Source organism: Nomascus leucogenys, chromosome 3 (assembly GCF_006542625.1).
Source record: "Nomascus leucogenys isolate Asia chromosome 3, Asia_NLE_v1, whole genome shotgun sequence".
In the NCBI taxonomy this organism is placed as follows: domain Eukaryota; kingdom Metazoa; phylum Chordata; class Mammalia; order Primates; family Hylobatidae; genus Nomascus; species Nomascus leucogenys.
In genome coordinates this window covers 75,320,496-75,336,424 of record NC_044383.1, presented here as the reverse complement: position 1 = coordinate 75,336,424, position 15,929 = coordinate 75,320,496, and the positions used below count along the sequence as shown (strand labels likewise).

The 15,929-nt window shown below is 38.0% G+C and overlaps 1 protein-coding gene across 2 annotated transcripts in view; it reads left to right on the top strand.

The window, feature by feature from the left end:
• The window catches only part of RNGTT (RNA guanylyltransferase and 5'-phosphatase), a 362,014-nt gene that overhangs the window by 32,654 nt on the left and 313,431 nt on the right, over positions 1-15,929 (top strand). The gene's annotated exons all lie outside the window — the stretch shown is intronic.

Sequence of the window (15,929 nt, the reverse complement as noted above, 5' to 3'; positions counted from 1 at the left end):
TATTAAAATAAGAGATTGACTCTTGTGAATTATATAATTAATGTATTTTCATAATTTTTACATTTTTCAAGATAAAGCCCTGATTTCCCCTCTTCAGGTGTCCTGTTGGGAAAGTCTATCCTAAACACTACATATTTATTTTTTATACTTCTACATTTTATAATTTTACATTTTATACTATATGTATTATTCTGAAACTTCATTTTTTAATTCAGTATTTCTGAGAGCAATATATGATAATGTAATTGTAGTTCATTTTTGCTTCTATATAGTATTCCATTATACAGATACACCACAGTTTATATTCTTGTTGATGCACAATTCCTTCATCAGATTTTTATTGATTGCTACTCTATCTATACCAGGCACAGGCTCGTGGAACACATCAGTGAAGAAAACAGAAAAAAACATCCTGCTCTTACAGAGCTCATATTCTAGTGTGGGCTGGAGGCTGAGGGAAGGAGGGCAGGCAATAACAAATTTAATAAGTAAATTTTCATAAAATGGCAGTTACTGAAAATGACATTTGAGTTATTTTAAGGTTTTCTTTTTGTTTTGTTTTGCTTTTATAAACAGTGCTGCTGGGAGTGGTCTTCTAGAATTTTTAAGGTTTGGTTTTAAATTTAATTTTTTTTTAATGAAAGAAAAATTATTTTTTGAGACAAAGTCTTGCTGTATCGCCCAGGCCGGAGTGCAGTGCTGCGATCTTGGCTCAGTGCAGCCTTGAACTCCTGGGCTCAAGTGATCCTCTCTTCTCAGCTTCCTGAGTAGCTGGGATTACAGGCACACACCACTACCCCCAGCTGTTTATTTTTATTTTTATTTTTTGTAGAGACAGGGTCTCACTATGTTTCCCAGGCTTGGTTTGAACTCCTGGTGTCAAGTGATCCTCTTGCCATGGCCTCTCAAAGTGCTGAGATTACAGGCATGAGCCACTGTGCCTGGCCAACTTTGCTTTTCTGTTATTTCTGTTGGTATATGGTTTAAATTGAGGATGCAATGTAAAGTTTCCTTTTCTTTTTTTTTTTTTTTTTTTTTTTTTGAGATGGAATCCCACTCTGTTGCCCAGGCTGGAGTGCAGTGGAGTGATCTTGGCTCACTGCAACCTCTGTCTCCCAGGTTCAAGCGATTCTCCCACCTCAGCCCCCTGAGTAGCTGGGATTACAGGCATGCACTACCACACCCTGCTAATTTTTGTATTTTTTTTTTTTTTTTTGAGATGGAATTTTGCTCTTGTTCCCCTGGCTGGAGTGCAATGGCACGCTGTCAGCTCACTGTAACCTCTGCCTCCTGGGTTCAAGCAATTCTCCTGCCTCAGCCTCCTGAGTAGCTGGGATTACAGGCATGTGCCACCACGTCCGGCTAATTATGTATTTTTAGTAGAGACAGAGTTTCTCCATGTTGGTCAGGATGGTCTTGAACTCCCAACCTCAGGTGATCTGCCCACCTCGGCCTCCCAAAGTGCTGGGATTACAGGTGTGAGCCACCGTGCCGGGCTTAATTTTTGTATTTTTAGTAGAGATGGGGTTTCACCACATTGGCTGGGCTGGTCTTGGACTCCTGGCTTCGGGTGATCTGCCTATCTGCGTCGGCCTCCCAAAGTGCTGGGATTACAGGCGTGAACCACCATGCCTGCCCAATTAAATGTTTTCTACATAACCAACCATTTGTTTCAGCACAGTTTATTGAGTAGTTCTTTCTCTTCTTAGGGCTAGATGATGTAAATTCATATATCTCCTGTTTAAAAATATTTCCTATTCATCTCATTTTAATTTTTTGGTAATATTTTAAAACTTTTTTTCATCAAATTTTTTTGTGTCTTGTTTGATTTTAAGTAGCTAATGTTTTTCCTTATTTAGATAATTAACGGAAAAACAGTAAGAAAGTTTGGGGATATATTGAGAACATAAGATAAAAAAGAAAACATCAGCAACTTTCCTGGAAACAAGCAATAAAATTAGTTAGAAAATATAATTAGAAAATAGTCTCATTAATCTTAATAATATTGGCTATCACATATTGAACATTTCCTCTCTGCTAGTCTTTGTGTAAACCTTGTCATGCACATTGTCTCATTTTCTTTTCATAGCGATTATGTTAGGTGGATAGTATTGTTATGCCCTTAAACTGAGACTTGGAAAAGTTAAGACTGCTGAAGGGTCACTCACACAGCTAGCAAGGGCTAGAGCCTGGATTATATCCTAAGCAATCTGAGTTGCACGTTCACGCTTGAAACTACCTCTTTCTTCTATAACAGAAGTACAAAACACCAAGGAATTGTTATTAATAAATGCAGATGGTCTTTATGAAGAAAATATATTTAAATATTAAAATAAACATGAAGAAATGGAGAGGCATTACTTGTTTCCACATTAATTTCAAAGTTTTAATGTTATTCCAACCAAAATCCCAATGAAAGTTAGGCAGAATTACTTTGAAATTAATTTGTAAAATCCCCCACCTCTATTAAGTCACTGAATATTACCGAGCACAGAAAAAAATAGTTTGGCAAATCAGACACGCAAGATTATGAGCAAGAAAAATTTGAAAAACAAGAGTAATGAGTAGATTTTTCTTTCCAGTCATTAAATCATATGGTAAAGCAGTGGAACTGATAGCGCTAGTTCCTGGTGGTAAAGGAGATGTTTTTAAATTAGAGAGGAAAGGTGTGATTTTTCACCAAATGGTGTTCACATAATAAGTGAGTTTTAGGTGTATTAAATATTTTTAAAAGGACCAAAAAGAATATAGGAGAAAATAGTAAATATTTATTTAATTCTGGAGTAAATAAAGAAGGATATTCCATGTATATCACCAAAGACAGAATCCATAAATGAGTATTTTTCTTTTAGGAGTGCTCCTGGACTGCCTGCATCAGAACCACTTGAAGATACTTGTTAGAAATGTATGTTTTAGGGCCTATCCTGGACCTACGTAATCAAAATGTCTAGGGATGAATGTTAGGAATCCAGATTTTTTTTTTTAAGAGACAGGGTCTTGCTATGTTGCCCACTTGGAGTGCAGTGGCTATTTATAGGCAGAATTATATCACACTACAGCCTTGAACTCCTGTCCTCAGTTGATCCTCCTGCCTTAGCCTCTTGAGTTGCTAGGACTACATGCACCACTGCACTTTTGCCAGGAATCTAGATTTTCGAAAGAAAAGTATTAGGTGGCTTTTATGCAGACTTAAATTTGAGAACTGCTGTCAGAATTTAAAGTATGGTGGCTATTGATGATGATAGTAACAGCAGTTTTTTTTTTTTTTTTTTTTTTGAGGTAGGGCCTTGCTGTATTGCCCAGGCTAGAGTGCAGTGGTGTGACTTCTTCTCACTGCAACCTCTGTCTGCAGGGCTCAAGTGATCCTCCCACCTCAGCCTCCCGAGTAGCTGGGACCGTAGGCGTACGCACCACCACACCCTGCTAATTTTTGTATTTTTTGTAGAGACACTGTTTCACCATGTTGCCTAGGCTGGTCCTGAGCTCCTGGGTTCAAGTGATCTACCCACCTTGGCCTCCCAAAGTGCTGGGATTACAGGTGTGAACACTTATTTATTAATAAACTAGTATTAATAAATGCTTATTATTTGTTCAGTGGACTTGGGAAACTATAGATAAGGAAATTGAGTCTCAGAGAAGTTAAGTACTTTGCCCATGGTCATGCATCTAATAAGTAGTTGAGCCAGGTTTTTTCTTTTTTTTTTCTTGTCACTGCTATACTAACAAGGATAAGCCAGGTTTTTAATCCAGTTTCTGGCTTTAAAGTTGAAATCTGTAATTAGTTGCTGTGCTAGTTTCTAGTTGGCCACATAAAAGTGAAAAATTTTTGTGTTAAAAAAAAACACAGCAGGTGGGTGTAGTGGCTCACTGTTGTTATCTCAGCACTTTGGGAGACCAAGATGGCAGAATCACTTGAAGCCAGGGGTTTGAGACCATCCTGGGTAACAAAGTGAGACCCTGTCTCTGTAAATAAAAAAATAAGCCAAGTGTAGCAGTGTACTCCTGTAGTCCCAGCTACTTAAGAGGCTGAGGTGGGAGGACTGCTTGAGCCCAGGAGTTTGAGGCTGTAGTGAGGTATGGTCACACCTGCACTCCAGCTTGGGCAATAGAGTGAGAATCTGTCTCTAAAAAATAAAATTGAAAGGAGAATGTTTGAGGGCAAAGAAAAAAATAAAACATAAAACAACAACAACAAAAGACACAACAGAAGGAAGGCAAAAAGATGTTGGACAAATTGGGGTCTGGCTTGGTGGGACATGCCTGTAATCCCAGCTACTTGAGAGGCTGAGGCAGGAGGATTGCTTGAGCCCAGGAGTTTGACACTGGTCTGGGCAACATAGCAAGAATTCTGTCTCAAAAAAAGATTTTGACAAATTTGGAAAAATATCTGAAGCATATGTAACATAAAAAGTTAATAATCTTATTTATGAAGATATATACCAGTAAGTGAAAGAGGCATTCTTTAATAGAAAATTATGGAAAAAAATGAAAGAGCAATTTATTGAATATGAAATACAAGAAACCAAGAAACATGAAAAAAATTTTTCTCACTTGCTAATAAGATACAAATTAAAGTACATGCTGGTAGCTGCACTCCACATCAAATTGGCAAAGATTTAAAAAATTATGTTTCTGAGAGCTCCTGGGGAACTTTGCCCTGCACTACCTGGGAGTGATGTCAGCTCAGTTCTGGGTTGAACAAGGCCCTTGCACATGGCATGTTGGGGGACCAGCCTAAAGTTCTTGTCACCTCCTCATGCGAAGCCAGCCAGCACTATCCTGGGTGGAGCCCCCCAGCATTGAGGTGGCCCTTGGCCACCCCTCCTCAGGGCCTCCAGGATAACTGAATACCCCTCCCAGCGGCTTCCCCTTCCCCTCCCCTAGCTGCCAGGGGCACGTCGTTCTGTGCCATGGACTGAGACCAGCTCCTGGTGACAGAATGACCTGTTTGTTGGAAATGCCTTGTTGCCAGAGAAAGGAATCTTGGAACAAAACTATTTTGTTTAATTGTGAACTGGCCATAGGACACTTGTTTTTTTAAATCAACTTGTTAAGTTGGAGCACTATAATAGCTCTTGCTGATTTAGCTACGATATGTTTGTTAAACACATAATGCTATGTTTTATGAGGAAAAGGGATTGTAAGGAAGAGTAATGTTGCACATGACATTAGGTGGGTAAAAGTGGCCTTGTGTTTGTGTCTGTTTCTACACAGAGCCTTTGGGTTTTGTTCTCTTTGTCAGGTAAATGTTTGTTGCATACCCTGCTGCACAGAGAACCTCCCTGCATCTGTTTCTCTGTTCCTCTGTGGCTGACTCAATAAACTTTTCCTTCTTGGAAAAAGAAAATTATAATGTCTGTTAGTGTCAAGGATTGGATAAAATGGGTGCATTCATACATTTTTGAGTGTTAATTTATATAGTCTCTACAGAGGGCTCTGTGAAGGGAGATCATGGTATTTCTCAAGATCCTTAAAAGTGTTTCTCTTGACTCTTGAAGACTACGAACTTATTTTAAGGAAGTAGTTAGAGATGGACATAAAGAGTTATGTGAAAGGAATTTCATCACAACTTCCCTTGGTAACAAAAAAACAACCTGGAAACAACAATCATCAATGGTCAGTAAAATCATTAAGTAAAATACAAAATGGAAAACTTTATAACAGAAGAAATGAGCAGCCACCACTTGAACCCACTTACTCATCTTAGTACCACTAAAAGTGGGACAACCAAACATTATGTGCTTCCTGATGTGGTATGAAAGAAAATACACAGTACCGTCTATAAAATATTCTTACCTAAAGTCTTAAAAGTGAATCTAATTATGTCTCTGGATTTAACTATCAATTTACAAGACATACAGGAGATAAGAGAACAAGCTGATTGAAACCATGAAGATGCAATCAGATAAATTTAGAACGTGGAACATTTCATAGAACAATGGTTAGGCTTTTCCGTCATATTGATTGCATTTAAAAGACGGAATCAGGGACACTTGAGAGACCTAACTAAAAATGCAATTTGTGGATATTGTTGGATCCTGGTTTGAAAAACTAGCTTTATCCCAGTACTTTGGGAGGCCGAGGCGGGTGGATCACGAGGTCAGGAGATCAAGACCATCCTGCCTAACATGGTGAAACGCCGTCTCTACTAAAAAAATACAAAAAATTAGCTGGGCGTGATGGTGGGTGCCTGTAGTCCCAGCTACTCGGGAGGCTGAGGCAGGAGAATAGCATGAAACTGAGAAGTGGAGCTTGCAGTGAGCCGAGATCGCACCACTGCACTCTAGGCTGGGCGACAGAGCGAGACTCCATCTCAAAAAAAAAAAGAATTTTTTAAGGTAATTGAGGAAATCTAAAAACAAACTAGATTCTAGATGACATTAAGGAATTTATAACTCTTCTTTTGGTATAACTATTGCATGGTAATCATATGAAACCCAGAGTCCTTATTAGAGATGTGTATTGAAACATTTTTAGTGACATGACATATCTGTGACTTGCTCTAAAATACAGTTTAAGGTCATTAAAATGCTAATTACTCTGATTTGATCATTATACATTGTAGACAGGTATTGAAATATCTCACTCTACCCCATAAATATATATTTAGGTATTTATAATACAGTTATTATGTATCAATTAAAAATAATAGTAATAGCTGGGCCCAGTGGCACATGCCTCTAGTCCCAGCTACTTGGGACCTAAGGTGGAAAGAGTGCTTGAGCCTGGGAGTTGAAGTCCAGCCTGGACAACATAGCGAGACCTGGTCTCTAAAAAGTTATTTAATATAATAATAATAAAGGCAAAAAAAAATTAATGCAGTTGTTCCTCAGACTCCTCAGGGGATTGGTTCTAGGATCCCCCTGAGATACCAGGATCCTCTGATGCTCAGTGCTCAAGTGCCTTGTATAAAATGGCATAGTATTTGCATATGACCTATGAACATCCTGCCGTTTTCTTTGAATCACCTCTAGGTATTACTTATAATACCTAATACAATGTAAGTGCTATGTGAACAGTTACTATATTGTATTTTTAAATTTGTATTATTTTTTACTGTATTTTTATTGAGTTTTTTTCCCAAATATTTGTATTATTTTTTACTGTATTTTTATTGAGTTTTTTCCCAAATATTTTTAATACAGACATAGGAAGGCCAATTTACTCCAAAAATATTATTAAGGGTGGAGGATGAAAAAAAATCAGCAAAACGATAATTACCAAAGCTGGATGATGGATACATGGGGTTTCATTTTTCTATTCGCACTATTTTGGGTATGTCTGCAAATTTCCATAATAAAAAAAAAATTTGAGAGTACTGCCCCAGAGAAGCTAACAGTATGGTAAAAATTGAAAACATCTGGTTCTAAGGGTTTCAGATAAGGGACTATGAAGCTGTAGTTACTGCTAAGGATTAGAAAAGGTTTCAAGCTTCTGTTTGTTTCAAGAACTTTATTTTTTTTATTTTTTATTTTTTTTTTTGTTTTTATTATTATACTTCAGGTTTTAGGGTACATGTGCACAATGTGCAGGTTTGTTACATGTGTATCCATGTGCCATGTTGATTTCCTGCACCCATTAACTCATCATTTAGCATTAGGTATATCTCCTAATGCTATCCCTCCCCGCTCCCCCAACCCCACAACAGTCCCCGGAGTGTGATGTTCCCCTTCCTGTGTCCATGAGTTCTCATTGTTCAATTCCCACCTATAAGTGAGAACATGCGGTGTTTGGTTTTTTGTCCTTGCGATAGTTTACTGAGAATGATGGTTTCCAGTTTCATCCATGTCCCTACAAAGGACATGAACTCATCATTTTTTATGGCTGCATAGTATTCCATGGTGTATATGTGCCAAACCTGACAAAAACAAGAAATGGGGAAAGGATTCCCTATTTAATAAATGGTGCTGGGAAAACTGGCTAGCCATATGTAGAAAGCTGAAACTGGATCCCTTCCTTACACCTTATACAAAAATTAATTCAAGATGGATTAAAGACTTAAATGTTAGACCTAAAACCATTAAAATCCTACAAGAAACCTAAGCAATACCATTCAGGAATAGGCATGGGCAAGGACTTCATGTCTAAAACACAAAAGCAATGGCAACAAAAGCCAAAATTGACAAATGGGATCTAATTAAACTAAAGAGCTTCTGCACAGCAAAAGAAACTACCATCAGAGTGAACAGGCAACCTACAGAATGGGAGAAAATTTTTGCAACCTACTCATCTGACAAAGGGCTAATATCCAGAATCTACAATGAACTCAAACAAATTTACAAGAAAAAAACAAACAACCCCATCAAAAAGTGGGCAAAGGACATGAACAGACACTTCTCAAAAGAAGACATTTATGCAGCCAAAAAACACATGAAGAAATGCTCATCATCACTGGCCATCAGAGAAATGCAAATCAAAACCACAATGAGATACCATTTCACACCAGTTAGAATGGCCATCATTAAAAAATCAGGAAACAACAGGTGCTGGAGAGGATGTGGAGAAATAGGAACACTTTTACACTGTTGGTGGGACTGTAAACTAGTTCAACCATTGTGGAAGTCAGTATGGCGATTCCTCAGGGATCTAGAACTAGAAATACCATTTGACCCAGCCATCCCATTACTGGGTATATACCCAAAGGACTATAAATCATGCTGCTATAAAGACACATGCACACGTATGTTTATTGTGGCACTGTTCACAATAGCAAAGAGTTGGAACCAACCCAAATGTCCAACAACGATAGACTGGATTAAGAAAATGTGGCACATGTTTCAAGAACTTTATATTTCCACCAAGCCTACAGCATTAGCCCGTAGCCTCACCAATTATCAACTGATAACTGAATCAATTGTCAACTGTAATTGATAAATTACACGCCTGTAATCCCAGGTACTCAGGAGGCTGTGGTAGAGGTTGTAGTGAGCCGAGATTGCTCCATTGCACTCCAGCCTGGGCAAAAAGAACAAAACTCCATCTCAAAAAAAAAAAAAAAGAACTACTGACCTAATTAGACTGATCAGATAATTAGGATTTTTAGCATTAAAAAATTTAGCTAGTGAGATAGAAATAAAATTGTGGGCCAGGTGTGGTGGCTCATGCCTGCAATCCCAGAAGACCAAGGCCAAGGATCTCTTGAGCCCAGGAGTTCAAGACCAGCCTTGGCAACATAGACCCTGTCTGTGCCACCCCCCCGCCGAAAAAAAATAGTATATGTTGAGATCAGGCTTTATTTAAAAAGCTGCATTGTCACCAGCTCTTTATAAACTGCCCCTAGCATGTACAGCTATAGCTAATCTCTCTGTCTATTTGTTGGGGAGTTTCTTTTCCTAGTTTGATTGTAAATGCCATATACATTTATTTCATTATATTGGCTTGCCTAGAAAAATCTGAATAGAAGTTGCCTTGAAATAGTTAATTGTGAGCTAATATTTAGTTAAAAACTGTGACTTACTTAACCACTAGATGGACCCATTCTCATGATGAAGAAAACTGAAAATTGCTTTAAACAAAAACTGAAGACATATCTAAGCTTGTAGTATACCTAATTAATGGATTTTTTTTATATCAAATACATAATCTCCCACATTTTTCTATAGAGGTTTGTTTTGATGATTTTGTAACTTTATAACCCTATCTATAAATGTTTTGATGTATAACTGAACCATTAGACTAAGACTTTTTGTATTTGCATATGAAGAATATTAAAAGGAAAATGGTACTTTCCTTTTAATCTAGGAAGATTACATATCTTCACATGACATATTAGCTAATTGGCAATTATTATTACATTTCCTATTCATAAAAATATTTAATCTTGCAAGAGTAAAAATTGGATACAAAAACAGTAGCTTAGGTGAGAAACATCAAAAGTTGAAATATTTGTTGCTTGAATTGGTCTGAAATAGAAGATAGTAAGGAAGTTTACAAGTTAGGTTAAGATACATGAATACAAAAATGCGTTTACAGCGCACATCTTTGTGTGGCTTTTTTGAAGCACTTTTTCTTACAAAGCAATGGAGATAATGGAATTTATAGATTTTCTTGGTCATAGCTATTTATTTCTAAGTGATGTCTTTCAGTTCAAGGCTGATCTCTTTGTTTTTTATTTTCTTCCTTCAGAAACTTAATTTCACTTATATCGTTTCTATTATTTTCAAGCTTTGTGGTTTAACTAGGTTCTTGTCCTGAGCCTGTAAACATACCTAAACTTGTTAAATAATCCCCTCCCACTGAAAAAAACCCCGTACCCTTCTTTCTGTTTTGCATTCCCTCTTCCCTTTCTCAGCTGACTTTTTAAAAGAATCTGTACTTGAATCCATTTATTCCTATCCACTTTGTTGCAGTCTGGAGTCCTCCCTCAGCACTGTTTTTTGTTTGTTTGCTTTTTAAGACTGTGTCTCACTCAGTCATCGAGGCTGGAGTGCAGTGGTGCGATCATAGCTCACTGCATCCTTGACTTCCTGGTCTCAAGCAATCCTCCCACCTCAACCTCCTGAGTAGCTGGGACTACAGTCACTTGCCACCATGCCTGGCTATTTTTTAAATTTTATTTTTTGTAGAGACAGGGTTATACTCTGTTGTCCAGGCTGGTCTTGAACTCCTGGCCTCAAGTGATATTCCCGCCTCGGCCTCCTAAAGTGCAGGGATTACAGGCATGAGCCACTGCACCTGGCTAGCACTCTTAATCAAATAGTGATTTTCCATTCTAATCATTATGTGACATTTAAACACTCATATCTTAGAAAAGTTCCTTTACTTGGCGTACATGACCCTGTGTTTTTGTTCTTTGAAGCCCATCATGGTTCATTCTCAGTTTTTTTTGAGATGGTGTCTCGCTCTGTTGCCCAGGCTAGAGTGCAGTGGCATGATCTCAGCTCACTGCAATCTCTGCCTCCTGGGCTCACGCGATTCTCCTGCCTCAGCCTCCCGAGTAGCTGGGATTACAGGCAACCGCCACCAACCCCAGTTAATTTTTCTATTTTTAGTAGAGATGGGATTTCTCCATGTTGGCCAGGCTGATTTTGAACTCCTGGCCTCAAGTGATCCGCCACCCTCAGCCTCCCAAAGTGCTGGGATTACAGGCCAGAGCTATAATCAGCCATGGGAGTGGTTTTTCCAAACCCTGATAATTTTATTGCCATGCTTAAAATTCTTTACTATATCTCCATTGCCTTTATAATCTTTAGTATGTTTCACATGTTTTTTCAGGATTTTGACCCTTTCATTCTCTCCAACTGCATTTGGCATTTCTTACCACACCTTATATTCTAGCCATTCTGATTTATTTATAGTTTGCCATATGTGCTTTTTTGATTAATATATTTACATTTGCACAGATTGTTCCTACTGTCTGCAGTTCCATTGTATAAATATCCTTTTTTATTGAGGGTTGTTCAATGACTAAGGTTTTTATTCTAAATATTAATGGTCATTTTATTATACCAGGAATGTAGAAATTGGTGATTTGGCTCAATCGATAGTTGTTTTCAAAAAATTTTTAAAAGTAGCATGTTTTGTGGTGGGCAGGCCTATGCAAACCTATTCCCAAAGTCCAAGGAAGCAAAGAAACCAAAGAAAGAGACTGACAAATCTGGTTTCTTAGAAAGATATATTTAATAGGGACTTAAAAAGAAACCAATCCTGCGTCTCAGGTGGCAGTGAGATAAGATGGTGGATCCCCACCATTACTCCCAAGGCCAGGGCTTATATACCACAGGAAACAGGTGATTCAGAAGGGATAAGTAGAACAAGTAAGTACAATCACATCAAGGTTGTTTTTACCTATGGGCAGGATTTATAGTTAGGACATGCTCTTATACAAAGAACAGTAGATAAACTAGAAATCTTAGAGGCCTTCCCAGAACTGGGGTTAATCAGAAGTCAACATGGGCAGATTAGCATCCAAGATGGAGTCGCTTTGGCCTCCACATAGTAAAAAATTTTTTTGGAAAGAACTCCTACCATAATATACACATGAGATTAAAGTGATTTTTTTGGCATATATTTTTAAATGTATCAAATGTATAACCTGGGTTTTTGATAAAGTTCATTGCTGAGAACAAAGCCATATTGATGAACACAAACATTTGGATTATGTTATTAATACAAACTACAGACTTATACCAGCATCTCACTTTAGCATCTAGCTAAAAAAACAACATATTGAGATATAATTTTATATAAAACAGCATTCATTTAAATTGTACAGTCTGATGATTTATTTTAATTTTTGAGACAGTGTCTCACTCTCACCTAGGCAGGAGTGTAGTGATGCCATCACAGCTCACAGCACCCTCCACCTCCTGGACTCAGGCGATCCTCTCCTCTCAGCCTCCTTAGTAGCTGGGACTACAGGCACACACCACCATGCATGGCGAATTTTTGTATTTTTTCTAGAGACAGGGTTTCACCATGTTGCCCAGGCTGGTCCTGAACTTCTGGGCTCAAGTGATCTACCCGCCTTGGCCTCCAAGTGCAGGGATCACAGGCGTGAGCCACTCGCCTGGAAGAATCTGAGGTTTGATAGATGTAGATACTGGTAAAACCACAGTATGAGGGTTCCAGTTCCTCTACATCCTCAGGAACACTTGATATGGTCACTCTTTTCAATTTTAGCTATTTTAATGAATGTATACTAGGATCTCATTGTGGTTTTAACTCGCATTTTCCTGATAATTGATGTTAAGCAACTTACGTGCTTCGTGGTCTTACATGCTTTGTTTTATAAAGTTCAGATCTTTTGCCCAGGTTTAAAAAAAATTGAGTTATCTTATTGAACTGTAACAGTTTTTAAAAAAAATTTTTTTTGTATCAGCAAATATTGCCTGACAAAATAGTTCTTTATATATTCCAGATATAAGTCCTTTGCCAGATATATGTGTTGCAAATATTTTCTGTGGGTGGCCTTTTGCTTTTTTAATTTAAATTTAAATTTTAGATTCAGTGGGTAACATGAGCAGGTTGTTATAAGGGTATATTGTGTGAGGCAGGAGTTTGGGCTTCTGTTGGTTTTATTACCCAGATAGTGAACATAGAACCCAATAGGACTTTTTCAGCCCTTGCCCTTGTTCCTCTCTTCCTCCTATTGGAGTCCCCAGTGTCTGTGGTTCTTGTCTTTATGTCTGTGTGTACCCAAAATTTAGCTCCAGCTTATAAGTGAGAACATGTGATAGGTGGTTTTCTGTTTCTGCATTAATTCACTTGGGTTAATGGCCTTCAGCTGCATCCATGTTACTGCGAGGGATGTGATTTCATTCTTTTTTATGGCTGCATAGTATTCTATGGTATATATGTACTGCATTTTATTTACCCAGTCCACCATTGATGGACACCTAGGTTAATTCCATGTCTTTGCTATTGTAGATAGTGCTATGGTAAACATACAAGTGTGGGTATCTTTTTGGTAGAATGATTTGTTTTCCTTTGGGTGTATTTCCAATAATGGGATTGTGGGTCAAATGGTAGTTCTATTTTTAGTTCTTTGTGAAATCTCCAAATTACTTCCCACGTGACTAAACTAACTTACATTCCCCCCAACAGTGTATAAGCATTCCCTTTTCTCTGCAGCGTCTCCAGCATCTGTTATTCTTTGACTTTTTAGTAATAACCATTCTGACTGGTATGAGATGGTATTTCATTGTGGTTTTTATTTGCATGTCCCTGGTAAGTGATGGTGAGCACTTTTTCATTCTTGTTGGGCCACTTCTGTGTCCTCTTTTGATAACTGTCTGTTCATGTCCTTTTCCCACTTTTTAATGGGATTGTTTTTTGCTTGTTGAGTTAAGTTCCTTATAGATTCTGGATATTAGTCCTTTTTCAGATACATAGTCTGTGAATATTTTCTCCCATTCTGTAGGTTGTCTGTTTACCCTGTTGATAGTTTATTTTGCTGTGCAGAAGCTCTTTAGCTTAATTATGTCCCACTTGTCAATTTTTGTTTTTGAGGACTTAGACATAAATTCTTTGCCTAGGCTGCTGTCCACAAGGATATTTCCTAGGTTTTCTTTCAGGATTTTTATAGTTTGCAGTCTTACATTTAAGTCTTTAACCCATCTTGAGCTTTTTTTTTTTTTGTATACGGTGGTAAGTAGGGGTCCAGTTTAATTCTTCTGCATACGGTTAGCCAGTTTTAGTAGCACACTTTATCGAATAGGGAGCCCTTTTCCCATTGCTTATTTTTGTTGACTTTGTTGAAGATCGGTTAGTTGTAGGTATGTGGCTTTATTTCTGGGTTCTCTATTCTATTCCATTTGTCTATGTGTCTATTTTTGTAGGAGCACCATGCTCTTTTGGTTACTGTAGCCTTATTAGTATAGTTTGCGGTTGGTTGTAATATGATGCCTTCGGCTTTGTCCTTTTTGCTTAGGATTGCTGTGTCTATTTGGGTTCCTTTTTTGTTCCATATTTTATAATAGTTTTTTTTTGTTCTGTGAAAGAAAAATGCTGTTGGTAATTTGACAGGAATGGGATTGAATCTATAGATTGCTTTGGACGATATGGACATTTTAACGATATTGATTCTTTCAATCCATGAGCACGGAATTTGTTTTGTTTGTGTTGTCCGTGATTTGTTTCAGCAGTGTTTTGTAGTTCTAGTACAGATCTTTCACCTCCTTGGTTGGGTGTATTCCTAGGTATTTTATTTTTTTGGGTGGCTGTTGTAAATGGAATCATGTTTTTCATTTGGCTCTCAGCTTGAACGTCATTGGTTTATAGAAATGCTCTTGATTTTTGTATGCTGATTTTGTATTCTGAAAATTTACTGAAATAGAGAACATTTGATGTCCTCTCTTCCTATTTGGATGCCTTTTATTTCTTTTGCCTGATTGCTCTTGCTAGGACTTCCTAGTACTGTGCTGGATAGGAGTGGCGAGAGTGGCCATCCTTGTCTGGTTCCTTTTCTTAAGGGGAATGGTTCCAGCTTTTGTCTGTTCAGTATTATGTTGGCTGTGGGTTTAGCATAGATGGCTCTTATTTTGAGGTATGTTCTTCAATGCGTAGTTTGTTTAGGATTTTTGTCATGCAGGAATGTTGGATTTTTTCAAATGCTTGTTTTGCAGCCATTGAGATGATCATGTGGTTTTTGTTTTGAATTCTGTTTATGTGTTAAATCACACTTATTGATTTTCATATGTTGAACCAACATTGCAACCCAGGAACAAAGTTTGCTTGAAGCAGTGAATTAACTTTTTGATATGGTGCTGGATTTGGTTTGCTAGTATTTTTTTGAGGATTTTTGTGTCTGTTTATCAGGGATATTGGCCTATAATATTATTTTTTCCTTGTGTTTTTGCCAGATTTTGGTATCACAATATGCTGGTTTTGTAGAATGAGTTAGGAAGGGGTCCCTTCTCTTCAATTTTTGGGGATTGTTTCGGTAGGATTGGTACCAGCTCTTCTTTGTATGTCTGGTAGAATTGGGCTGGGAATCCATCTGGTCTAGGGCTTTTTTTTTTGAGACAGAGCTTCACTCTATTGGCCAGGCTGGAGTGCATTGCTGCAATCTTAGCCCACTGCAACCTCTGCCTCCTGTGTTGAAGCAATTCTGATGCCTCAGCCTCCTGATTAGCTGGGATTAAAGGCATGTGCCACCATGCCTGGCTAATTTTTGTATTTTTAATAGAGATCGGGTTTTGCCATGTTGGCCTGGCTGATCTTGAATTCCTGGCCTCAGTGATCTGCCTGCCTCAGCCTCCCAAAGTGTTGGGATTATAGGTGTGAGCCACTGTGCCTGACCAGGGAGGGCTTTTTTGGGGTTGGTAGGTTTTTTTATAACTGGTTCAATTTCGGAGTTCATTATTAGCTTGTCCAGGGTTTCAGTTTCTTCCTTCTTCAGTTGTGAAGTTGTGTGTTTCCAAGAATTTATTCATTTTCTCTACATTTTCTAGTTTGTGTGCATAGAGGTATTCAGAATAGTCTCTGAG